This window comes from Lynx rufus, unplaced genomic scaffold (assembly GCF_022079265.1).
Source record: "Lynx rufus isolate CCGP_SWC_20201006 ecotype Redwood Valley unplaced genomic scaffold, mLynRuf1.p SCAF_4, whole genome shotgun sequence".
NCBI lineage: Eukaryota > Metazoa > Chordata > Mammalia > Carnivora > Felidae > Lynx > Lynx rufus.
This window is the reverse complement of record NW_025814856.1, coordinates 32603005-32629100: the sequence shown is the minus strand read 5'-3', so window position 1 is coordinate 32629100 and position 26096 is coordinate 32603005. Positions and strand designations below refer to the sequence as shown.

Here is a 26096-nt window from a genome sequence, read left to right as displayed (position 1 = left end):
GCACTGAGGTCATTTTTCTTTTCTTCTGCCTGTTGATATGACCCATTAAAGGTGGGCTCTGAAAACATGTATAGTGAAGAGAATTGCATCAGCTTCTCACAAAACAATCCTTTTTTCATCATATTAGGAAACTTGCTTATGGATCCAGCCACAGGCTGCTGGTAATTCTCTAATGAGTTTAGGAATCAGGGAGTGACCCTAGCTGGGCCGTTCAAAATTAAGGGATTTCTGAGGTTGAAAGTTGTAGGCTTCAAGCTATTGTAGCCGTGTTGCCATTATGTGGGGAAATCTTACCTGAGAATAAAGCCAAGCCAAGCCAAGATATAAAGAAAAAAGGTGTTCAAGTCAGAGCACTATTAACATTTTGGGCTGAACACTAATTTTTTAAAAATTAAAAAAAAATTTTTTTTGATAGAACGAGCATGAGTGGAGGAAGGGCAGAGAGAGGGAGCTAGAAGATGTGAAGCAGGCTCTGCACTGTAAGCGGGGCTCAAACTCATGAATCATGAGATCATGACCTGAGCTGAAATCAAGAGTCAGCTGCTTCATCGAATAAGCCACCTAGGCACCCGTAGGCTGAATAATTCTTTGTTGTAGGGGACTGTCTTATGTGTCGTACAATGTTTAGCAGCCCCTACTTAGTGGATGCACATCCCCATCCCCCCAGTTGGGATAACCAGACAGGTTTCCAGGCATTACCAATGTCCTCTGAGGGAAAACACTTTTTCCAGCTGAGAACTAGCGATTAGCAACTAGGTCTCACTGGATCTGAAGTCAGCTCTTTGACTTTTTATTTATTTGTGCTCTATTAGTTTTCTTTCGCTGCTATCCGTATGACTCTGCTTCTGTTGTCATGTCTTCATGAAAGGAAAAGATTTCCTTTTTTAAGGATTCATGTGAGTACCTCAAGCAACAGTACATCAAAAGGACCATTCGCCATGGTCAAGTGGGATTTATTCCCCAGATGCAAGGATGGTTCAGTAGTTGCCAATCAATCACTGTGATACATCACGTCAATAAAATGAAGGATAAAATTCATATGATTATCTCAATAGGTGCAGAACAAGCATTTGGCAAAATTCAACGTGATTCATGAGAAGAACTCTCAACAAAGTAGGTTTAGAGGGAACATGCCTCCACCTACTAAAGGCATCTTCCCTTTGATGTGAAAAAGTCCCAGCCTAACATCAGCCTCAGTGGTGAAGAACTGAGAGCTTTCCCTCAAGATCACAAACAAGATGAGGATGTCCATGCTCCAACTTTTATTCAACATAGTACTGGAATTCGTAGCCAGAGCAATCAGACAAGAAAAGGAAGTAAGAGACATCCATATTGGTAAGGTAGAAATTAAACTGTCGCTATTGGCAGATGACATAGAAAACCAGGAAGACTCCATCATACAACCATTAGAAATAATAAATGAATTCAGTAAAGTTGCAGGATACAAAATAAATACTCAGAAATTGATAGCATTTTTATACTAATAATGAATCAACAGATGGAAAAATTAAGAAAACAACACCCACTTACAACTACACCAAAAAGAATAAAATACCTGGGAATAAACTTAATTAAGGAAGTGAAAGACATGTACTCTGAAAACTATAAAACATTGATGAAAGAAATTGAAGATGCCACAAACAAATGGAAAGATACTACATGCTCATGGATTGGGAGAACTAACATGGTTAAAATGTCCATAGTACCCAAAAGCAATCTTAAGATTCAGTACAACCCCTACCAATATACTAACAGCATTTTTGCAGTTCTAAAATTTGTATGGAACCACAAAAGACCCTACAGAGCCAAGGCTATCTTGAAAAAGAACAAAGCTAGAGGTACCACAATTCTAGATTTCAAGATATACTACAGAACTGTAATAATAAAAACAGTATGGTCTCGACACAAAAATAGACACATAGGTGAATGGAACAGAATAAAGAGCCCAGAAATAAATCCCTGCTTCTATGGCTAATCAATCTATGACAAAGGAGGCAAAAAATGAAATGGGGTAAAGATTATGTCTTAACAAGTGGTGTTGGGAAACCTGGACAACTACAAGTAAAAGAATGAAAGTGGACCACTTTTCAACACCATACATAAAAATAAATTCAAAATGGATTAAGGGCTGAAATGAAACTTTGAAACCATAAAAAGCCTAGAAGAGAACATAGGCTATAATTTTTCTGACATTAGTTGTAGAAACATTTTTCTAGTTATGTCTCCTAGGTCAAGGGAAATAAAAGCAGAATTAAACTATTGGACTACATTTAAAAAAAAAAACCTTTTGCACAGGAAAGGAAACCATCAAGAAGACAAAAAGGCAACCTACTGAATGGGAGAAGATATTTGCAAATGATACATCCACTAAGGGGATCAACATCCCTCAAACCAAACAATTTGATTAAAAAATGGGCAGAGCATCCAAATAGACATTTTCTCAAAGAAGACATACACATAGCCCAGAGACACATGAAAAAAAATGCTCAACCTCACTAATCATCAGGGAAATATAAATCAAAACCTCAATGAGATACCACCTCACCCCTCTCGGAATAGTTAAAATAAAAAAAAAGACAAGAAATAACAAATTTTGGAGAAAAAGGAACCCTTGAGCACTGTTGGTGGGAAGGTAAATTGGTGCAGCCACTGTGGAAACAGTGTGAAAGTTTCTTAAAAAATTAAAGATAGTAATGCCCCATGACCCAGTAATTCCACTGCAGGGTATTTACCCAAAGAAAATGAGAACAGTAGTTCCAAAAGGTACATACATATAACTGCAACATGATTTACAGTCGCCAAGATATGGAAGGAACCCAAGTGTCCATCAATAGATGAATGGATAAAGAAGACGTAGGGAATGTGTGTGTGTGTGCATAATGGTATGTGACTTAGCCATGAAAAGAACACGATTTTGCCATTTGTGACAACATGAGTGGGCTTAGAGGGTATAAGGCTAAGTGAAATTAGACTGACAAATACCATATGATTTCTTGAATGTGGAATCTTAAAAAAAACAACAAATGAATAAACAAACAGCAGAATGAGATCTATAGGGGTGGGGTGCCTTGGTGGCTCACTTGGCTAAGCCTCCAACTCTTATTACCACTCAGGTCCTGATCTCACAGTTGATGAGACTGAGCCCCACACTGGGCTCTGTGATGACAGCATGGAGCCTCCTTGAGACTCTCTGTCTCCCTCACTCTCTACCCCTACCCCACTTGTGTGCGTGCTTGCCCTCTGTCTCTCAAAATTAATAAACATTTAAATTTTTTTTTAAAAAGGGGGGTGCGTTGGTGGCTCAGTCACTTGAGCCTCGGATCATCTGTCCCCCCCTCTGTCCCTCTTCTGTGCATGTGCATTTTCTCTGTTTCTCAAAAATAAACATTTAAAAAATAGTAACAATTAAAATTAAAAAAAAAGAGTGAGAAGAAAAGAACTTAAAAAGAATCAGATATTTAATTACAGAGCACAAAGTGGGTTGCCAGAGGGGAGGGAAGTGTGGGGATGGACAACATGGGTAAAGGGGAGAGGGAAATACAGGCTTCAATTTAGGGAATGAATAAGTCATCAGAATAAAGAGCACAGCATAGGAAATATGGTCAGTGATACCGTAATAGTCTTGTATGGTGATAGATGATAGCTACGCTTGTATTGAGCACAGCATAGCATACAGAGAAGTTCAATCACTGTTGTATACCTGAAATGCATATAATATTGTGTGTGCTTGGAGTATCGGTGTATACTCAAAAAAAATCACAGGATTAGATTGGCCCCTCAAGATAATCCAGAATAGCCTCTCCACCTCAAGGTCCTTCACTTAACCACATCTGTAAAGTCCCTTTTGCCATCTGAGGCGACATATTCACAAGTTTGGAGAGTAGGACACAGACATCTTTGGGGGGCCGTTAGTCTCCCTGCCCCATGCACTGATCAATTTCTGTTTTGTTTGAACTAGTGTGACTTGACTTTCAGTTATTGCAACCAAGAATTGTGAGTAAACTGTTTGAGATCCAGTATGCCACAACCTCTTTCTGAATCATGCTGTGGTTAATAGAATCATGTTTTTCTTTAAATTTTTTTTTTCAACGTTTATTTATTTTGGGGACAGAGAGAGACAGAGCATGAACGGGGGAGGGGCAGAGAGAGAGGGAGACACAGAATCGGAAACAGGCTCCAGGCTCTGAGCCATCAGCCCAGAGCCCGACGTGGGGCTCGAACTCCCGGACCGCGAGATCGTGACCTGGCTGAAGTCGGACGCTTAACCGACTGCGCCACCCAGGCGCCCCAATCATGTTTTTCTTTAAACTCCCATTCCCCAACACAAAGCCCGATACACGGCGGGCCATCCGTGTGGACTCACTGCATGCGGGTTTATCCTTTGCGTTTGTCTTGGGTCCCATGAAGAAGAGTTACTAGAAACTCTACCACATGAATTGTTAAGCAGGGCTCTGGGAAAGAGAGTGCAGAAGAGAAGTAAACATTTCCTGCAAAGATAAGCAATTAAGTGACTTTAAAGAGCTGGGGATTTGGGAGTCAGGTAGCAAGGAAGCCATTGCAGCTCCCCACTGTTCCTACCACTCTGTGAAATGAGATAGTCTGTCTGTGTTGGCCTAATTGCTGTGCTCTCCCTTCCCTTGTGTGTGTGTGTGTGTGTGTGTGTGTGTGCATTGCACATCTAGGTAAGTGACTGATAAATCAATCCTAGGCAGCGAACAATGTGTTATTTTTTATTTCCCCTCTCAGAGCAGTTTCTATAGATACAATATATTATGTTCTTAGCCGTGTGTATTCTGGAGTCTGCGGATTTTCTAAATGGGAGTTTACACAAATCTCTTTGGGATTACAATCCACTGGCCCGTAGCAGATCTGATGGTGCCTGTGATGGCTTCTGTGTCCTAAGAGACTTTGCCATGTTGGCAGGCTGGTCCTGCCCCTGATGTAGTGCGTCACTCCTGGGAAATTGGTGTCTGATATCAGCCCCAAAGATGAGGACCAGGGGATGCTTTTAATTCCAAACAACCCAGAGGAGCCTTGAGTGGTTTCGTTTAGAAAATTCTCTCTTGGACTCCATTTTTCATTTTGTTCTGTTTTCAAAGGCCTTAGAGAAGAGAGAGACCTCAGTCTCACATACCTTTAACTTGTAACCCAGAACTTGTGAACATCCTAACAAACCGCTTCCAGCACCTCTGGCTCCCTGAAGGACATCTCGGCTGATATGGGAACAGTTCTGGCTTTAGATTCCTAAATGGAGAAATCCAGACCACAATGAATTCTCCAGCCTAAACTCTTCCTGCTTTTTTACTTAAGCAGCGCAATATCTTGGTTACAAAACAGTGTGTTTTCCTATAACGAGCGCACATAAATATTTCATTGATGCAATTATCTTTGACGTGAAATAATTCTACAGCATGGCTAGTGCCTGGGTAAAGTGATAAATCTGCCTCCTTTCCCCAAGTGATTTCTCGCTTGAAACAAACAAGATGTGTGCCTGAAACTGTGGTTTGTATGTGTATGCATGTCTTTGTACCTGCTGTTTTCATTCCCTGGAATGTGCACGTGACTCCTAGGAGTAAGCGGTAATGAGGAAGGAAGGCCATGTTGCTTTTTTGCAGTTAATAGGAAATAGACAAATGCTGGTTCAGTTGGAATTTCCAAACTCCCAGCAGTGTGCTTAATTAAAAATGCATTTCAAATCCTGAGCTTTTGCCATATATAACAAGACTTAACAAATTCAACTTATCTTGGCTCTCAAAAAATTTGGCCTGGAGAGAAGGAAGAAAATGCTATATGGGGACCAAGAAAACCTTTATGACCCTGCAGAAATTTTAACTGCTACCTATGCATTTTTTACTTTTTCTTGGGATACAGAAGATTGTTATACAAGATTTTTACCATCTGATAAAAGTGATAAGCCCTTGACAAAATGCCGTTTTGCACAGCGTTGCTGATTAAGACTTACAGGAGATCATTTTTCTTCCTATAGGTCTACATTTTGAGAACATATCTATAGAGTATGCAATACTTGCAAATTGCCCGCCTTCTTTGCTTTTATAATTGTTTGGCTCTTTCTCTGTTTCTATTTTTCATCTTCCATTTTGTCACCATCCCGTGTGCTTGATTCTAAAGCTTTGTTTGTTGCCCCAACTCTTGCTGACTTTCTGGGAGAACAAATACCTATAACAGTTCTCCAGTGATGAGGAACACAAGAAACTGCCAGGCTCATTGGTAGTGGTATACAGGAACTTGGGATGGTTTAGATCGGTGTTGTGTTGTGTTGTGTGTTGTGTATGTGTGTGTGTTTAACGATGGTACCTAAGAACTGTCCTTGACAGAAACTAATGTCAAGGATTAAGTGATGGAAGAATTGACTTATGAATATTAAACTAAGTTAGAGGTCACTGGTGATTCTTGAGGGATACTGTCAGGATTTGGGATGTTACCCTTCTTACAAGCTAAGATGTTTGCTTATTACCATTTTGTGCATGCTGGCAAAAACCTTGTGACTCTTGGGTGGGGGATAAAGGACTTTATCACTCACAGCACGGCAAACAGCATAAGCATTATGTTTGTGTCAGTTCTCTAAGCCCCCCAAATCCCAATGGGTCAGTTTCAAGGGGCCTACATGGATACTGTGTATATGGGGTTTCCATCGAAGTCAAGGAACTGTGAGCTTGGGAAATCCATCTGTTTTATGGCAAACCTTCTCTTCGCCCTGGAGGGAGACATGATCTTGTCCCTCAAGATTGCTTACTCCAGACACCACCCCGAGTGATGGTTGGGGGAAAGAGCAGTCAGGGCTTAGCATTCTTTATAGGGACAAGCAGGGCTCAGGGCCCATGGTGGATCGCGACTCCCAAGAATCACCCAGTATACTTTCATAAACAATATTAATAATAACGCTAGCTGCCAACCACTGAACATCCATGCGTGCCAAGCATGATACCCATGCTTTACATGGGTGAACTGGCAAATAGCCAGTGTGGTAATACACCTGTTTGCAGATAGGGAACCTAAGACTTAAAGAATTTAAACAACATTGCTTGCTCGGACCACTACCCTAAAGTAAGACTCTATTTTTTTTTTTTCTTGCTCTTCTTAAAAAAGTTTTTATTTAAATTCCAGTTGGTTAACATACAGCGTAATATTAGTTTCAGGTGTACAGTATAGTGATTTAACACTTCCATACATCACATGGTGCTCATCACAACAAGTGCATCCCTTAATCCCAATCACCTATTTAACCCATCACCCCACCCGCCTCCCCTCTGGTAACCATCAGTTCCCTATTATTAAGAGTCTGCTTCTTGGTTTGCCTCTCTCTGTCTCTCTCTCTTTCTCTCTCTCTTTTATTGAGACTTTTTTTTTCTGTTTCAACTCCTATGTGTCTTTATCCTGGCTCTTCAAGCAAGTCATTCTATTACATTTTTTTTTTCTCTCTCTCCGCCACTAGAATGAAAGCTCCTTAAAGGCAAGGACTTGATTTGGTTCACCTCTGTTTTCCCAGCAGCTAGATTAGTGCCTAGTGGTATATGGTAGGCATGAGGTAAATATGCTGGGTCTGTGTGTGTTGCCCTTAAAGGTTTCTCAGTATTTAGCAAAGGATCCATGACCAAATTGGTACACAAAATATTTGTTGAGTGAATATATAAATGAGTGAATGGAGTTGCTCAGCTGCTGAGTATGGGATCACTGCTTGAAGCCAGGTCTGTATGGCTCTGAAGCCTTGTATTTAACTATGATTAGTTACCATTCTTCTTCATCGGTGGTGGAATTGGCCCAATGCTCAAAAATGCTTGGGACTTAGGGTTCTCTCTGGCTTGTTTTCAGTAGTTCCCACGAGGTAGGTCCTCAGTATTATTTTGGAAGTCAGTTAGAAATGAAAACTTAATTTTCTTTCTTTCTTTCTTTCTTTCTTTCTTTCTTTCTTTCTGCCCAATAGGGAGAAAACAATGGGAGAAAGCAATGGGTGTCTCTCAGAATCAGAAATAAACATGCTTACTTAAATACAAGCCTCTCCCTCCAGAGCTCCCCGTGGGTGACAGCATATACAGAGGGTTTGACCACGAATGTTGGAGTTTCTTCCCAGGCTGGTTTCCATGGTGATGGTTGCATCTTTGATAGGGTTGAGGTGACAGGGAGAGGAAGCAGAAGACAGGGTGATGTTGCATCACGACATTATCCAAATCCTTGTGACCACATACAATAGGGTCTGTAGCCAGTGACAGTGGACAGAAACTTGCTCATGAGCAGAAGGATTGGGTCCTGACCAGCTGTTTTTGTCTGTGAAGCTTCTCTCATTCTTGCATTTTTGAGCAGTCTGCCCAGATTAGGGGTCAAGAGTCAGTAGGGTTATTTGCCTCTGATTTGGCTGAATGCAGGTTTAGGTGGAGAGTTTACCAGTACGAGAATATAGGTAGAATGATGCTTACCTGCAAAGGGTCCCAGAGACATCTTAAAGCACTCTGGACAACATTTTGGAAATATCCCAGAAAGAATTTCATTGGGCACATATCTGTAGAGTGATGTTCGCGTTATCTATGGCCACATAACAAGCCATCCCAAAACTTTGTGTTTTAAAATGATAATTTTATTATTATCCTATTCAGGGGCTGCTCAGGCTAGTGGGCTCTCATGTGGCTGCAGTTCCGATCGTGGCTGTCACTGAATCTGTCCTGCTGGATCCCTAACTCACAGGGCTGGCTCTCGATGCTGGTAGTGAACTCGACCCTCAGCTGGGACTGTCAGTCAGAACACATGCTCATGCCTCTTCATATGGCCTGGTTTCCTCACAGCGTGGTGTTTAGGGTCCAAGAGTGGGTATCCAGGAAACAGGAACCAGAAGTCTCTTAAGCTCTCAACCTGAACACCTGCACAGCATAGCTTCTGCCGCATTCTGGTGGTCGTGTTGTCCAAAAGCCCATACTAAAGGGGAGGGGACTTGGACCCTACCTTTCAGAGGAAGGAGTGCGGTTGAATTTTTAGGTTGTGATTTCAAACCACCACAACTGCCAGTTCTCCCCTCTTTCTGTCCTCAGGGACCTTATGGCCCAGGCGGTAGATTTCAGTCTACAATCACAGTGTTAAATGTAAACTGCAGTATGACAAGGGCCATGAGGGAGACATGATCTGAGAGTCTAAATATGGGGATTGTGTTAGTTTGCTCTGGCTGCCATAACAAAATACAACAGACTGGGTGGCTTAACCAACACAGATTTATTTTCTCACCGTTTTGGAGGCTAGTCATCCCAAGATCAAGGTATTGGCAGATTTGGTTTCTTTTGAGACCTCTCCTTGGCTTGTAGATGACTGCTTTGTCACCGTGTCCTCACCTGGGCTGTTCTCTGTGCATACATTTCTGTATCCTAATCCTTTCTTTTTATAAGGACATAGGTCATGTTGGATTATGGGCCACCCATACGATCCCATTTTACTTTAGTTACTTCCTTTTTAAAAAAAAATGTGTTATCATCATTATTTTATTAAAAATTTTTTGAATGTTTATTTACTTTTGAGAGAGAGACAGAGCATGAGCAGGGGAGGGACAGAGAGAGAGGGAGACACAGAATCTGAAGCAGGTGCCAGTCTCCAAGCTGTCAGCACAGAGCCTGAAGTGGGGCTTGAATCCATGAACTGTGAGGTCATGACCTGAGCCGAAGTCAGACGCTTAACTGACTGAGCCCCCCAGGTGCCCCTTATTTATTTTTGAGAGGGGACACAGAGAGAGAATCCACAGTTACCCACTGTGAGATAATGACCTGAGCCAAAATCAAGATTCAGATGCTTAACCAAATGAGCCACCCAGGTGCCTTTACCTTAGTTACCTCTTCAAAGGTCCTTTCTCCCAATACAGTCACATTCTGAGGTTCTGGGAGTTAGGACTTCAACATAAAAATTTTGGAGGAACACAAGCTCATACGAGGGATAGGAATATTTAACGTCATCTTTTTGTCTGTAGAAATAATCTTGCTATAGATATAAACTCGTTACCAAGTTTTAATTTACTTGGGATAGTCTCTAGTTTTAGGGGTTGCCTTTTAATTCAACTTTGTTTTACATTTAAATAAAATGTTTACATGGTCTCAAAGTCAAACCTTCAAAGTAAAGTAAATTCACAGAAGCTTAGCTTCTCACCTCATTTCTTCTGGAAGTCATGTTTAGATTGATCCTGGCCACACACTCGTAGAGAATCTGTTCTGTCCCATGAGTATGACCTGACAGAGCTTATAGTAATTGTTTCTCCCCTGCATGACTGCAAGTTCCATGAGGGCAGGTTCTCGTCTTCTCTGATTTCTAGTATCATCCCTAAACCTAATACTGTCCCAAGAACGTATTTGGCATTTGGTGAATATCTGTTGAATGAATGTGGTGCTGGAGTTTGGGATATAGGTTGGAGTCATTCATTTGAAAGTCATCTGCATGGAGGTCATGAAAATGGACTTTTGTTACAGGAATTGTCTCACGTGGCTATGAAAGCTGAGAACTCCCGTGATCTGTTGTCTGCAAGTTGGAAAGCCTGGAAGCTGGTGGTATAATGCAGTTCGAGTCCAGAGGGCTCAGAACTAGGGGACTCATAGGTGTAAGTCCTGGACTCCTAAGGCTCAAGAACCAAGAGTGTAGAGGCGGCCTGAACACAAGAGAAGATGGACATCCCAGTTTTGGAAGAGAGAAAAGGAATTTGTCCTTCCTCTGCCTTTTTTCTTCTATTTAGGGCCTCAACAGACTAGATGATGCCAACCCACATTGGTGAGGGCACATCTTCTTTTACTCAGTCTACTGAATTAAATACTAATTTTTTTTGTGGAAACACCCTTGTTGGCACACCCAGAAATAATGTTTTCCCAGCTATCTGAGCATCCGTCAAGTTGATGCATAAAACTAACCATCACACCATGTGTAGGGGGTAGAGTAAGGAGAGGGAGCAAAGAGAACAACCAACAATTAGAGAGATGGTGGGGAGATAGGGCTCCAGGAAGGTCTGTGTCTGTGGACATCCAGGAAGAACATAATCATGATGGAGCCATTAGTCAGGAAGTGTATGGTTGAAAGAACTGCATGATTGGCAATTAGAAGACATTGGTTCAAGTTTTGCTTCTATACCTGATTCACTATGTGACCTTGGGTAAGCTAGGTTCTCTAAAAACCGGATGATTCTTACGTGAAACGAGAGCCATTGTATCTGTCTGCACTGTCTGCCTCATAGGGGGAGGGGGCTTCAGAAGAGGGCAGTAGTGTTCAGACATTTGGGAAACTACCAGGTGCTTCGGTAATGTAAGGGGGAAATGATGCTCAAAATAAAGAATCTTCTGAACTTACCTGCTTTAAGCCTTTATCTTTTCAGTTATGCCTTCCGTGTCTCCTGCCTGTAGTATTCTAAAACCAGGGCTTATGAAGGCTTGGGGAATGACCCGTTACCATACTTCCTTTAATGACAACGTGATTTGCAAAGGAGAACTTGCAAAAGGCAACACCTAGGCTTTTCTGTGGAACAGTTTACTATTTTCTCATCAAGCAGGCGTTTTGGAATAGCTTTGATCATGAGGTCACTGGTTTGGGACACAGTTATTCCTCATAGCTTCTAGAGAAGAGTGTATCAAGCGTGTCTTGATTTACACCAGTTACAATTAGTGTTTCAATTCATAGGGAAGCTAATGCTGTAAGTAGAGCTATTCATATTCTTTTCATATTGCTTGTCAAAAACCATCTGGTGAATTCTTAACCTGTTACATGCAACACCTAAAATGAGCACTGCTCTTACATCCTGATTGAAGTGGCAAGTTGGGCATCAGGTTACTTGAACACATCTCTGATGGATACGGTACAGAAAGGAAGGTATTCTATGCATCCGATCTTGCTAACAGCTGATATTGGCAAAGAAATGTGGTGAGAGTGCTGTTTTTCCTTGGTAATTCTGTATCTTCATTTTCCCAAAACTCATCCATGGCGTTTCTAAAATAGGGTTAAATATTTTGTCCTCCAGTCTGTTTTTTTCAGGAGCTCTTCAAGATGGAAAGAACCCTCAGAAGTAGGAATAGAGGTGGATGAATCCACTCCCTTTTAAAGACAGAGACTTGGCAAAAGACGTAGTTTCAAGGATGGGTTTCCTTAAAACTTGTGAGGACTCTAATCCAGTGTGCTAAGCATTGGACTGGAAACAAAGAGATAGAAGGTTTTCATTTTTGGCATGTCACTAACTGCCTCTGCCTCAGAGATTGGTTTAAGAAATGTGTCAGGATGCATATTCTTTCTCTCATCGCTTTTCATACTTGGAAAAAACTGAGAGATAGTGATGTGAATGCAGAACACATTTCTTTCACACAAGAAGGACAGAGATGTTTTATGTATAATATATGTGTGTGTGTGTATGTATATATATATATATACATATATATATGTATATATATATATATATATATATATATTCATCTTTATTTAAAAGACTGGTTTTAAACTTAATTTCTGTGCCAAAGCTGAGGTGTGTGTGTCTGTCTTTCATCTGCTGGGGTCTAGTTAAATTAAAACAATTTGTTAACTCTGATGAAAGTAGATTTTCCTCTCTAAGGCCACAGATCTTGTGGAGCTTTGACAGGGTGAGCAGGTTCGAAGTCATTCTCCCCTGTTGTGCGGGATTTACTAACCTCCTTCCTTACCCCTCATATTCTTCAGATACTTTGGCGTTTGGTGGTGAAGAAGAGAAAATACCAGAAGGTTAATTGAGATGAATGGCAGGGTCTCTTTAGAAGCTTCCAGAAGGAATGGCTTTTCTCTTCTTTGTTTTCTCTTCTCTCTCTTTTCTCTTGTTTCTTCTCTTCCTTCTTCCCTACTCCCACCCTTCTCCTCTTTTTCCCTCCCTTCCTCTTCTCTGTTTATCTTCCTTCTTTTTTTCCCCCCTTTTCTCCACTCTACCAATAACCCTCTTGCCATCCTCACTGTTTACTTAAGTCCTAATGAGAGGAAATAATTGATTGAATACTTTTACACAAATTTATTTTTAAGAAGATAAAGTCTTTCTGGATTAATGAGAAACTGGCATTTCTTAGCCAGTTTCCTTTCACTCCATGTCTGAGAGGATTCTTTCCTCTGTCACTGAGCAATCATGGCTATTCCCCTGAACACATTATCTCTTTCTACAGGAATGGTAGGGCTCTGCCCAGATTCCTCACTTTGACCTGCAAGTGGCCAGGTGTGACCCTCCTCTTCTGACTCTCACTATCTTCATCTGTTTTGTTTTTAATTTTCATATTTACATGGGATTGATTTTTTTTTTTTAAGGGAAGTAAAGCCAGGATGGGTCTCGTCTGTCGATGGTTAGAACAATCTTGAACCTCAGGTTGGAGAAAGTTTAGTCATGGGAGCAGTACTGGTTTTGCCAGACTGGTTCTAAAGACTATTTTCCAATGTATAGAAAGTGGATTACATTTATAGGGTTGACATTTTGGTAAATAGGCCATACGTAAAACATGTCTAGTTCCATACTCTTTGATGATGAAATAGTTGTTTATATGTGTCTGTTGATGCTTTGTGAAATGATACTTAAAGCTTTGTACCTGTTGGTTTCTATGTATTTTTCACACAGTCCCAAGCCTCAGGTTGGATTGGCATGGCCACACTTTGGGTTTTTACAGGCCTTCTAATTGTCAATATTTTATTGACTTGATCTCTAGTTCAGCTACTGATGTTGCTTTAGATACTTCACTGAGAAGGAAAGTTGAGAGGGAAATCTGAAATCCATGGCGAGTGAAATATCTTTTATCTTTGTGGCTTTAATAAGTCTCTCTTCTCCAGGGATGCCTTTGCCATCTCGATTGCATATTTTGATTATTTACAGAGTGCTTCCCTGTGGCACAGCATCAACCCCGAAGCATACGAGTAATGAAATATTTAGTTTGGAAGTGTGAAATGGAAGGTTCAGTTTGAAAGTTATGCCTTAGGAGCCTTGCCAGTCAGCAGTGAAGAAAAGTTTCCTATGTCTCAGGTTTGGTCATACTTTGGGGATAGACATCCCTACACCATCTATAGAAACTACAGCAAACACATTTCATGTTTGATCAATGAGCTGTCACCCTCTCAAATCCTTTGCCAAGTCTTTAGTTTAGCCTGCTGCCATGCTGAGACAGTGGTTCACTTGAAATGATGGATGAAATCCACAGGTGGTTTTGGTATGGACATTTTTTGTTTATGCCTCATGAAGAAGGAGTTATAGGATTGGATTTAGAGCAAATGGAGCATCCTGGATGAGAGCCTTCAGTGTCTTCCTGTTTAAATGAAAAGAAAATGCAGAAACTCATCGTCCTGGTCATCATCCCCATGATACTTGGCCCCTTCCTGCTTTTTCATTTCCATCCAGGGCCACTCTCCACCCACTCAGCCGTTATACTGTAATCAACAGAGAAGCAATGGCGCTGTCTGACCTACTTTGTCTTGGGATCTTCGCCTTTCCATTTCCTCCTTCCAGAATCTCTCCCTTCTCCTCCCCTGCCGGGATCCTCCTCATCTTTCACCCCATGCAAGGCTATACCAGGTTTCTTCGTAAAACCCCGAGCTTCCATTGGCAGATGCTACTGGAATGTCTCTTTCCCAGCTCATGGCAAAGGGGACCTTGTCTCATACTTGACAATTTCTCCATTTGTAGCACTAGGCATGGCACCTAGGAGGTACTCAGTACCCAAGTTTTTAATCAGTGAATGGAGCCTGGATAATTACATGGACGACAGAGGCTTTGCTCTGGCTCCTTGTTCTGTCTGGAATCGTTGCTATATAGTCCGGCGAAGTTTTAAAAAATGCTGCTCGTATTTTGCTCATTCGTGTCAACAGTTGCCATGGCTGGCTATTTCATAGCATTAAAAACAATAACATGAATTTTGGTTCTTTCAGACAGAGCCATCAATTTGATAAAGATTATATTGTTTTAAATCCTATCTGCAAAGCAAGGTGGAATGCAAGCTTGCCTGTGTACCATCTACTAATGGTTTCCTCCACAGAATGTAGCAAAAGTGCTCATATTTTCAGTATATCTATTGGAAAAAAATTGATAGGAGAACTCACTTCGGACTTCTTGAATGATTAAATAGAAAATACTGAAAGGCATGTTGTTACAAACACATTTAGAATTTGTATTTTGTGTGTGTGTGTGTGTGTGTGTGTGTGTGTGTGTGTGTGTGTTTCTTTCTTTTTAAAATGTTTATTGATTTTGAGAGGGAAGGAGGCAGAGAGAGTGTGTGTGTGCATGTGAGTAGGGAAGAAGCAGAAAGAGAGAGAGAGAGAGAGAGAGAGAGGGAGAGAGAGAGAGAATCACAAGCAGGCCCTCACTATCAGCGTGGAGCCCAATGTGGGGCTCAAACCCAGAACCGTGAGATCATGACCTGCGCCAAAATCAGGAGTTGGATGCTTAACTGACTAAGCCACCCAGGAACCCAGGATTTTGTGTTTTTAGAGAAGAATTTGTGAACTCATGGATTCAGGATAAGGTTTTATGCTAAAACAACAGTTCATCCATAGAAATACACTGCAATAAGGAAATAATTTCTCCACCAAAAGAATTTTCCTTTGTTCATCAGTAAGAACATCAGTGCTAACTTCCCATTACATCTTGTACTGAGAGGACACATCGTCCCAAATCTATATGTTAGCCCTGTCTGAACGAGAAACTGAAGGTTCATTCTACATTAGTGAGCTCAAAGCTCGGCAGTCATTTGATTTTGAAATCCGCTTTCCACATTGAAGTGATATTTAGAATGGGACGAGTTAAGATTTAATCATCTAGGGGCATCTGGGTGGCTCTGGTCATGATCCCAGGGTCACGGGATCCCAGGATCCTGCATAGAGCCCGCTTAAGATTCTCCCAGTCTCTCTCTACTGCTCTTGCATGCTCTAAATAAATAGATAGATACATAGATAGATAAATAAGTAAATAGATAAGTAAGTAAATAAATAAATAAAATTTTTAAATGTCATTCTTTTGTTTAAAAAAGATGTAATCACCCAGGGAATGTGAGGATGCTTCAGATCTATTATGATTTAGTTTGGGAGCATTATTCAAAGCCATGAGTTGAAGGTTCTGTGAAGATTGTGACAGGCCTAGGCTGATCCCCACGTGAATGAAGAAGCGTCATCACCAGACCTTGTTTGGACTGACTTTGTACATTGTACGGTTGTGTTTTTTTTTTTTAAACTGAGCTAAAAATCACATAACATGAAGTTCATCATTTTAGTCCAGTTCCGCGTATCCACAGAATTGCTCTTTAAGGGATTAGGTGTCATTAGCATTGCTCCTTTTAGGAGTTTACCGAGACCCCTCTCCCTTCAGTTAGAATGTGGATAAATTCCAGAGGCACCTCCTAGCTGGCCTTGGCATGCCACCGAATGCTGGCCACCATGTGAAACTTCACAGGGGAAAAAAAAAAGTTCAGTTAACAGACTGTAAAAACAAAACAAAACAAAAAAACCCCAACCAAATTACTTAAAATAATGCCTTATTATCCTACTGTAAGGCTAGAAATCATCTTCTGTTACTGCACATAGGCCTTGATAAGGACGTAGCTTGACTTAACACCATCAGAATGAGAGTTTTTATAAAATCCCCTGAAATTCTCTGCACCAGTGTCCTACCCAGTATTTGTGTGCAAGTAATAGGAGATGGATTGTGACTGATCCTTAACCTCAGCAAAGGTCTCCAAAAGTTCAGCCAGACAGAGCCATTTTTAATTGACTGGGGACTTGGGAAAGCCACTACAGAGTTTGTGCAGCATTAGAAGGCCGTGTTTTGAGTCTAGAAGGAAAAGAGGGAGGATTGGGAAAGGCAGGTAAATAGGAGAGAGAGCCCACGTTGCGCGTGTGGAGAAGGGGAATGACATGGGATCTAGTGCATGACTCACATGAAAGAGAAATACTTAGCTCATCATATTGCCTCATTTCTACAAAGTGTTAACACTCATGCTGCTTGCACCATTAAAAAATGGACCTTAACGGGCACCTGGGTAGCTCAGTTGGTTAAGCATCAGGACGTGATCTCACGGTTCGTGGGTTTAAGCCCCGTGTCGGGCTCTGTGCTGACAGCTCAGAGTCTGGAGCCTGCTTCAGATTCTGTGTTTCCCTCTCTCTCTCTCTGCCCCACCTCCACTCCTGCTCTGTCTCTCTCTCAAAAATAAATAAACATTAAAAAAATGGACCTCTACATAGTAATGCATTGCAATGCACAGGAATTTCCAAGAACGGATTAAAATGACTGCTGAAAACAAGAAAATGACCCATAATGGCATTCCTAAATTGAAAAACCACATAAACCCCATTGACTCTTTTGTCAAATGTGCACATTCTTGGTGCCAAGTTCAATAAGGAAAAAATATCCAATTCAAAGTAATCTGTCTGGACAAAGATAATTAGAACCAGAGAAGATCAAGGGCAGGAGAAACTTGACAAGTGGTGAGGTCCAAAACATCCTGAGGAAGCATGTGGAAATGAGGTAGTCTAGGACGGTCCGTCTAGTTGGAGCCTCCCACTGAGAGTGATGGATGGACGTCCCTGGCTAAGGGGGGCTGAGTTGACACCCGGGGCTGGCACTTGTTTGCTAACAACTGTAATTAAGAAATGGGAAAAAGTTAAAGCTTGCAAGCCAACTGTGTCTCCTAAGGACAACAGAGCTCTTTTTAGGGTTGGGGCTAACTAAGCCTATTTGTGTTGGTGAACTAGAACATAAAGGAAATGAGGCAGAACCCACAGCCAGCAGGACTTGTGCAGCGTTGCTTGAGAAGTGGTATTTGCCCATGAGGATGATTCAAAGAAAGCAGTGGATTGGTGACCCCCTTCCTCCTTCTACCCCTCCTCACCTTCTGTGATCCTTCATCAATGGAGACTCTTACAAAGCAAAGCGAGTAATAGAGGGCTGTTCAAAATGTACCATCTTCCCAAAAATATCACTGAATTCTAGTTAATTGAATATTCTGAAACACCTTTAATCTTCTCATTGTCTAAGAAGTCCCCAGCTATAAGAAGTCCCCAGCTAACAGTGGATTAACAACTCCCAGGTCAATGGGAGGTTGGGTAGCATTTTATTGACAGTCTTGACTACCATGTATGCTCTAGAACTCATTTTCCTGAGGTCCATTTACCAAGCGAATGAGTATAGTCACACCCTCCCTTCCACCCTCCTACAGGCATCCCCATCATTGAGAGAGAAAGACTGTGTATATTCTTTGGTGTCATCGAAACCTGAAATCAACTTGTCACTTTCTATCAGTATGACCTTAGGCAAGTTTTGCTCGTTTTGAGTTTGAGAGGCCTGCAAGATATCCAAGTAGCAGTGTTCAAGGGGCATTTGGCTGTATGGTGGAAGGGAGCCCAGGAAAGAAGTCCAGCCTGGAAAACTCATCAATATGGAGATATTAATTGAAGCCTTGGGTTTGGATAGAATCGCCTAAGGGCATTGCATCTAATGAAATAAGAAAGGGCATCTGGAGTGTATTTAAATTTTCTTAGACAAGTTTTTATTGGGTCTTTATTCTAATGAGTGAGAAATGTTGTCCAGGGCAGTCTTGTTGGCATTTGAATAATCGACTTACCAGTCATGGGTCCTCACTTATACCCACTCCTGGGTTCAGTGAATGCCCTCCTGGTCTTGCTCGAATTAAGCTCACTTACCACTGGTGCAGCTGTCAGATTTGCTCATTTTCTGGTTTCTTAGTCATAGAGCATGTACCGCAGCAAAGATTGAACACTAGCCTCCCTCTGCCCCAAACTGTAGGGAGAAGCACATCCTGTCCTGAGGCTTGGATGAGGCAGGCTGTCAAGAGTGGTGTGGAGCTTCTGAACTTGGAGGGTAGGTTGCCTCTCCTAGGGCTCTCCTCTCAGGGTCTCTGCTCCAGATTCTGCTTGTAAGTATTTTAGGAAGGCAAATGCCTTCCATCATTGTCAAAAATGGCCAAGCCCTGCAGTTCAGGGCTCTAAGGAAGAAAGTTTCTCCACCATATGTGGAGCCCAAGCTTTTAGGAATGGAAATAGAAAACGGAGGTCCTTATTTATTCATTGATTTGGTGTGCATGCATTAAAGACCAAGGCTTCAGAGATATCCTCAGTGACGTCACAGACAAGGTCCCTGCTTTTAAGGAGTTGAGATTCTGGAAGAGATGGATAGAGAAGATAAATAAAATAATGATACATGGTTGAAGTACTCTGCAAGCAAATAATTGGGTGATCTGTAGCTAGGGAAGGCTTCTCCGAGGAGGCAACTTTGAAGCTGAATCTGGAAGAACGCAAAAGGGATAGATGTTGGAGGACCAGCCCCAATTACAGGATACGAGGAGAGGCCTTGGTAATTCTAAGAAGTATGAGGAGTATCATGGGTGAGATGTTTCCTGGGGAGGGGTACAAATTGCTCTGTGACAAATTACAGCAATGACCCAGACAGTACAGGGGCATTACGCTTTCCTTGGATTCCATTATAGTCCTCGTTTAAAAGGCTCTGAGTTCAACTGTGAAGTCCCTTTCTGGTCTAATGAGTGCATCCAAGAGGGGGTTTGTTGTGTGTGTGTGTGTGTGTGTGTGTGTGTGTTTTCAAAGAAGCAAGGTGGCAAGGGTCCGCCTTGAACTGGGCTGAGGGCTTTTAAACTGACACTTAAAAAATATTTGTATACAAATTCTTCTTGATGTCCGGATTTAATGCTGCCATCGAAAGAGACATATGTACCGAATACTGACCAGAAACTTCCTTCAAATGTGTCATCCCCACTACAGTAAATGTTCCTTCCACAGCACTGAGCCAAGAGGGCAATCACAGCTCCGTTGTTTCTACTTGGATTTCCCAAGGGCCACATCCCAGGGAGAGGGGGGAAAAATGACAGGCCTGGGGAACATATGCAGGCAGTGTGGGGACTCTGCATATGATTTGCATAGTGCTTGATAAGCTGAAATCTGGTCTTAGAAAATGTTCAAATTAAAATTTTATCATGGCTACCAGTGCAGGCATTTCTGAATATCCCCCCCACCCCCCTTTTTGGAATTCTTTTGCTCATAGGGACTGTCTGTGATTCATTGATCTTTTTGTTAGAAAGTTACAGCTGTGATTCAGAACATTGGTGAAGGAAAACGGGAAAAATCTGGGTCCACCAGAGACCATTTCTTGGTAAAGGAAGTTTGTGTTCAAGCCCTTCTTAGGCATATCTTTCCCAGTCTTATAGTAAAAGTGCCTTTATTTGAGGTCTTAGAGGCTCAAGGGAGCCTTATGTGTGCGATAGGGAAAAAAACTAAGTCTTGCATTTGAGAGCTACGTGGATTCAGTTCAGGCTTTATTCTTACCAACTGTGCAATGTTAGGTAAGTTACTTTGTCTGTCGGGACCTCAGTTTCTTGTAACTAGGGGTGGATGTAAACTTCCTAGGGCTTTTGGTGAGCCTAAAACAATGTGTCTGTAACACTTAGCCCAAGACTAGCAATTAATATTGCTACCTTGTTTATATCAGCCATCCTAGAGCCGTGGTATTGTGAGCATAGTTTTTGTCTCCAAAGCTGGGTAATGAGTGCCTGGATGCATTAAGAAGGAGCTGTTTGTTGCCTTAGTGATTTGGGGACCCCAGCCCTCTGTCTTCTCTAGACTTGGGGAATGATTGAGCGCTGTGGTGGTTCTCAAGAGCTGTGATGCATCTTAAAATTTCTCACGTTTGCACTTAATAGTTAATTAACACATGCATTGACTTCATTAGAAGCAATTAAAGAAACAGCTTCAGGTAAAGACATTTTGTGAAATTTCTGGATGCAGAGCTATTACGCATTCACATTTTCTGTCCTTTGAGGCTTTCTTCGAGGACATTTTACTGTCATTTTTTAATTTGCGGATTCCTGCTGATTATCAGAAATGTTCCTGAAACAATTACATTAGGATGAAATTAGATGTGGTTGTTCAGTTTTATTTGTAAGTAGTCCAGCATAGCCCTGAAATACAAAGCTTGATTTAAAAAAATATATTTAAAATGTTAGATTCATTAGTGTACCACTGCTAGCCAAAATGACAATTTATTACGATGATAGGGTAAGATTTGCTGTTTATTATTTAAGGGCTTTCTCACTAACCACAAAGAACTGTGTTTTTCATTTCTAAGCCAAAAGAGTAAAATTGTGCCTGGTCAAAATAATTTTCTAAAATTGTATGTCTTCAGGGAGCCTGGGTGGTTCAGTTGGTTGAGCATCCGACTCTTGGTATTGGCTCAGGTCATGATCTGACAGTTGATGAGATCGAGCCCTGCATTGGGCTTAGCGCTGCCAACATGAAGCCTGCTTGGGATATTCTCTCTCTCTCTCTCTCTCTCTCTCAAAATAAATAAATAAACTTAAAATAGTGAAAAAATAAAACTGCATGTCTTCATTCAGGAGAGCAGTTCTCAAAATCAAATGAACATCAGTCCTTTGGAGGGCTCATGAAAGCACAGATGTGTGGGTCCCCACCTTCAAAATTTTTGATTGGGGGGGTTCTAGAGTAGGGCCCAAGGATTTGCATTTCCAGCAAGTGCCTTTGGGGTTTTGATGCTGAGTCTGTGGACTTCACTATGAGAACCACTGCTTTAGGGAAAATTTATGAAGGGCTATGCAGGAAAGCTTTTCTTCTGTCTTGTTTCTTTATTACGTGTGTTTCATGGTGAGATATATTGCTTTTTTGCTGAGAATTCAGTTGTGTATTTCTAATTGGCTTTTTACCACAGTTGTTTCAAATTGGGGAATTGGGTTTATGTTACCTGGCAGGAGGGTAGCGGGATAGGAGTCACATAGAGACATGTTTTAATGGGTGGTTAAGTTTTTCTGGAGATGAAAATAAGCCTCATTTAAATTATTCCTGGAAATTCATTGAGTCATTCATTCGACACTTTCTTTATTGGAAACTCCTTACGCAGTGAGCATTGCTCTAAGCAGATGCTCCATAAATACAGAGGATGAAATTCCTTCCCTTATAGGATTGTAGGGACCCAAAACAGGCCACCCCAAGATGGACTACTTTAGCCTGAAGATGATTTTGAGCTAAAAAGTCCTCAGCCCAGCAGATCCAGGAAAATCTTTTTACTTCCTCCATCAACTACCGAAAAACATTTTGGATAGAGAACCTGCTTCAGGGAAAGAGCTATCATCATAGATAACGATATTATGATATAAACTAGGTATGGGGGACAGGGAGGAACCTAGCAAGGCCTGATTAATCAAAGTCCTTTCTTTGTCCCGTTTCTGAATGGCCCAGTCGACATATGTTTATGAAACGTTTACCCGTTTTCATCTGTAAATTGCATTCATTCCCTTTGAAGTTCCAGACCCCAGCACCCCTGTCCTTAGTTCAGAATGACATGTATAACTCATTTTGCTTTACTGTTTTTAGAATTTCCGTGTCTGTGCGGATTCTCATAGGTACGCTGTTAAATCTGATTTTCTCCTTTTAATCTGTCTCATGTCAATTTGATTCTTAGTTCAGCTAGAAGGACCTTGAGGGGACAAGATATCCATGTTCCTTGACAGGGTTTAGGTATAAGATGGGACATGGTAAGGCGTGGAGGGAGGGAATGGATAATAAATAAATAAAGCTGGTCCTTGAACAACACATGTTTGAGCTGCGTGGGTCCACTTATACCTGGATGTTTTTCACTAAGTATAGTACAATATTGTGAATGTATTTTCTCTTCCTTATGAATCTTTAATAACATTTTCTTTTTTCTAGCTTGCTTTATGGTAAGAATACAATATATACTACATACTCCATATATGTGTTAATCGACTGTGTTATTGGTAAGGCTCCCCGTCAACAGTAGGCAGTTAATAAAGTTTTGGGGGAGTCCAGGTTAATACATGGATTTTTGACTGCATAGGTAGGTCAGTGCTTCCAATTCTCATGGTGTTCAAGGGTCCATTGTACATGACAAGTAGAAAATGTTATGAAGGGGCACCTGGGTGGCTCAGTCAGTTAAGTGTCTGACTCTTGATTTCAGCTCAAGTCATGATCTCATGCTTTAGGAGATCAAGCCCTGAGTCCATCCCTGCACTGACAGCGTGGAGCTTGCTTGAGATTCTCTCTCTGCCCCTACACTGCTCATGTTTTCTCTTTAAATAAATAAACATTAAAAAAATGTTATTAAGAAGAATAAAGTTGGAAGAAATTACAGACAGTGATAGGGAGGGCTATTTTACATAGGGTGAGCAAGGGAGCAAGGCTGGATAAAGTGAAAGTTGAACCTTCAGGAAGTAAGGGATCTGTGCTCAAGGATATTGGAGGATGAGGGGGATACTTCTGTTGGAGGAAAATACTTCCATCCCAGGGAGGCTGGAGAGTCCTTGCTGTATTTGACGAACAGCAAGGAGACCAGCGCAGTTGGAACCCATTGGGTAAAAGAGGAGGTGGATGATGAAAGGCCATTTGATTTTATTCTGAGTGAGAAGGGGTGTCACTATAGGGTTTTGAGAAGTGCAGTGAGGGGACTCGGCTTGCCTTTAGAAATAGGAACGTTCTGGCTGTCTGAATAGAGTGGAAACAGGGAAAGCATCCTAGGTAATAGACAATGAGTCAAGGGTGAGTAAAACATGCATATCTATCTGTTGCCACACTCACGGCAGACATCACAAATCGATTGCAGAGCCCTTCCCCAGTGATCTGAATATTGACTGGGATGACTTCCCAACACAGCGTGCAGCCAGAACTGAGCTCTTGGATGCCGCACATGAAATGAGATCTCTTTCTGTCCATCCCAACAGTTCATATGTCATCTGGCTTCCAGTGCCTTATCTGTCCTTGTAAGAGGTCTGGGCATTTGCTCCCGATTCATTCACTCACCGCAGTATACATTGTGCAGTGTGAGGCAAAGAGTAAAAGGTCCACAAGTAAGCGAACTTGATAGTTTCGGATCATATGGACTGTGAAGAAAAGATGATGTGATTGACACCTGAAAAATGAGGCGTTGGCCTTTTCACTAACAGGGGCAGAGCATTCCAAGCAGAGGAACAGCAGGTACAGGGTCTCTGTGGGAAGACGGACTGCAGGGAGTGTGTCGAGGACACATTTCCTGTCTTGTCACCTGTGTCTTTGCAGCCCGTGTAAACTGTGAGCTCTGCAGCGCTCTCCCTGTGACAAGGTTGGCAAGTCTCTGCATTGCTTGATGGGCGTGATGCCAGAATTCGTTCTGGGCTTTCTCTTAACACTCTCCCATCCTAAATACTTCTCTTCTCCTGCACTCACTCTACCTTGTCTTCGCCAACTATCTCCTATCCATCCCTTTTCATTTCACCAGTTACCTTTGTTGAAGGGGACTACCTAGAGGAATACATGAGGAAGGATTTCACATGGCATTTTATATGTTAATAACCTTATTAGTTTGGGAACTTTCCTCCTTCCCTCCAAAATTATTTGTTTTTGTAATGCCCATCTAACTTACTGCATAAGTTTTGTAATAAATGCCCATCTAACTTACTCTTTGAGAGCAGGCAAAGTTACATACAAGAGAAATTTCTCATTTGGAACCCTGATACGGTAGTTGCTAAAATACACCCAAAGAAAAAAAATCGCTCAGTTGGAAAAAATAAAACATAAAGGAAAACAATTATTTTATCTGTTTGAGAGAGCCATCCGGCCACAGTGGTGAGTAGTAATTGCAGTATTTTGTCATGGAAGTCTTTGGTTGTAAATAATAGATCTCTGCCTTTGCCTACATTTGTTTTATTGCCCATTAGAGGGGCCTTGTGCTGCTGAGGGTAGTCGCAGGAGCTGGAGTTAGGGTGACAAGTCAGGACGGCTGTGTTTGCAATGGCAGAGTTTCCCGGTGTGGGTGGGCAAGAATAGAAGGCTCAGCCAGAGGCACCTGTCAATGTTGTCAGCATCTGTGTTGACCAAGGGACTTGACAGCGAGTCCTTTTTGCTCTGCAATCCCTGAGGATGGCTCAGCGAGCTTTGGCTTACGTGTCTGTAAAGGGGAGTTGATCGAACCGACCTTTTGCTTGGAGGATGAAGCCAGGGTAGTGTTGATGAGAACAGTTCACACTTGAGGCACTTACTACCTGCCAGGCGTTTTCTGAAGCGCTGGCTGCACATCCTTTCAGTTAATTCTCACGATAGCTGGTGAGGTAGATACTGCTTTCCTCTTTTCCTGCCTGTTGAGAAACCATGACATGGAAAGGTGGCCTGCTCAAGAACATGCCACTTAGGGCAGTGCTGGACACACTTTGAAGTGTTTATATCAAGGGAATGACTGCGGCTGCTACTGTTTAATTAAAAAATAAATAAAAACATAGTTTGAATATATTTCAGAGTGTAGGAGATCAGATTCTTAATGCCTCTTGTTTTCCGTTTGCTTTGTTATCTGGCTCCATTTCACGGGACAAATTTATGTTTGTATTGTTTTTCTACTGATAAAAAAAATGCTGTCAAAAAACGTTTAACCCATTTTCCCCTCCTCTAAATGCTTAGAGTATGGACATCCTGTCAAAGCATGATATCGGTTGGTCTTTTTGGATTAGGTCTTCTTTGGGCTCTCCAGAAGGACTCACGTTGATTCCCCTTTGATGGTAGGGGAGTCAGCGTTTCAAATAACTCAGTAAATCGTTCAGAAATTATGATTATGGGCATCCCCCCACCCTTCTTCGAATTTTCATTGTCTTCAGAATGTTACTTGGCTTTCTCGAAAACACGGCCAATTTTTGTATGCTGTTACTCATGTTCCAGGTGCCTTGGAACCCAGTGGTCAAAGGTCTGTATCTCAGCTCTGTGTTTAAAGCTTGCCTGATCTTAGGCAAGTCTCAACGTTTTAGAGTCTCAGCCCCTATATCTCCATAATGAACACGATGATGATGATGATGATGATGATGATGATGATGATGATACTCATCTCATAAGGTTATGTGGATTATATAAACTATGTTGATGAGGTCAGGACCACCGTAGACTTTTATTGTTTTCTCTCAAATAATATACTTCATTTTCTGTGTGTTCTACTTTTCCCTCAATATCTAGTTTTCTTCATAGTGTTCCTCCCCTCACCCCAGTCTCCATTCTTTCCATACTTCCATCTGTCCCACCAGTCCATCTAACCACCCATCTATCAACCTTTCCTTCCTTCCTTCTTCCCTCCCTCTCTCCTTTCCTTTCCT

General features: G+C 41.7%; 1 protein-coding gene across 5 annotated transcripts in view; it reads left to right on the top strand.

Annotated features, from left to right (window-relative positions):
* MAGI1 (membrane associated guanylate kinase, WW and PDZ domain containing 1) overlaps window positions 1–26096 on the top strand; it is a 632775-nt gene that overhangs the window by 292216 nt on the left and 314463 nt on the right. The gene's annotated exons all lie outside the window — the stretch shown is intronic.